This window comes from Charadrius vociferus, unplaced genomic scaffold, assembly GCF_000708025.1.
Source record: "Charadrius vociferus isolate BGI_N301 unplaced genomic scaffold, ASM70802v2 scaffold2426, whole genome shotgun sequence".
Classification (NCBI taxonomy): Eukaryota; Metazoa; Chordata; class Aves; order Charadriiformes; family Charadriidae; genus Charadrius; species Charadrius vociferus.
In genome coordinates, this window is record NW_009648715.1 from 6,663 (window position 1) to 7,760 (window position 1,098).

General features: G+C 61.8%; 1 protein-coding gene across 1 annotated transcript in view; it reads left to right on the forward strand.

Moving 5' to 3' along the window:
* The window catches only part of DEDD2 (death effector domain containing 2), a gene marked incomplete at its 5' end in the record, with an annotated part of 6,414 nt that overhangs the window by 689 nt on the left and 4,627 nt on the right, over positions 1–1,098 (forward strand). The window lies entirely within an intron of this gene.

Consider the following 1,098-nt stretch of genomic DNA (forward strand, 5'->3'; position numbering starts at 1 on the left):
TTTTAGGGAAATGCTCCTTTTGGCCGAAAGTCTCACAAGACGCGGTGGGTGGCCTCAGAGCCGCGCCGGGGAGCGAGGAGGAGCTGGCAGGGTCCGGGGAAGCTCGTGGTGCTGTGCTTGACGTGCCGTTGGCATCAGGGGAAGCCTGCTCCCCCTCTCGGGCTGAGGGGAGTTTGGGAGGGTGACCGATGTCCTCCCCGAGCTGGTGCTGTCGCTCCTGCGGTGTGTAGTACGCAGAGGGGCCGGAGTGAGAAACCCGTGTCCAAATTCAGACTTTTTTCCCCACTCCTTTTCCAGTGGGATGCCCCAAACCCTCTTTTTTTTGGCTGCCCCTTTCCCCCCCTGCCCTCTCTCTCGTGGCTCGGAGACCCCAGCAGTGACCCGGCCCTTCGGATCTGGATAACTTGGTGGGGTTTTGGTGACTTCGTGGAGCTGCCGGGCTGAGCTGACCCCCTGCCCTCTCCCAGCTCGGCCCCGTGCCTTTTTTTGATGAAAACCCTCAATTTCCAGTTCAAGGAGCTTAACCCCGATTGACCAGAACCGGAGGAGTCGCGAAGGAGAGCGCACTTCTTGCCGGGGCTGTGTAAGGCAGCCGCTCCGGCAGGATTCAACCTCTGAAATTTGCATCTTCTCTTTAAATTAAGATAATTGGGCTTTCTTGGCAGTTCCAGGCTGCTGAGTCTCCCCGGTTTCTGCTCGCAACTGTGGGCAGCAGTGCCGTTCCCCGCCAGCGCTTGGGAAAGCGGTGAGCGCAAGTAGAGGCAAGCGTTAAAAGCTCCCCGTTTTGGGGGCGGGGGGGAGAGGAGGGACGGCAGTGCCGGTGTGAGCAAACCCTTCGAGCTGGGGCTGTCACCGGGAGCCCCATGCCGCTTCCACCCCGCCAGGGGCAGACTGGATCGGGCGGCTTGAAAATTAACGGGGTTCTTTGCTCAGTCCCTTCTCAATCAACATCGGGGAGAGGACGGGGACGCTGCTGCCTCGTGCTGCTCCGAAACGCCAGAGACGTCCGGCGCTGCTCGACCTCCCGGGACGGAGCGTGAGCGCGGGGGCAGCCCTGCCCGCACCCACACCCCGGACCCTGCAGGCTCAGACCAGACG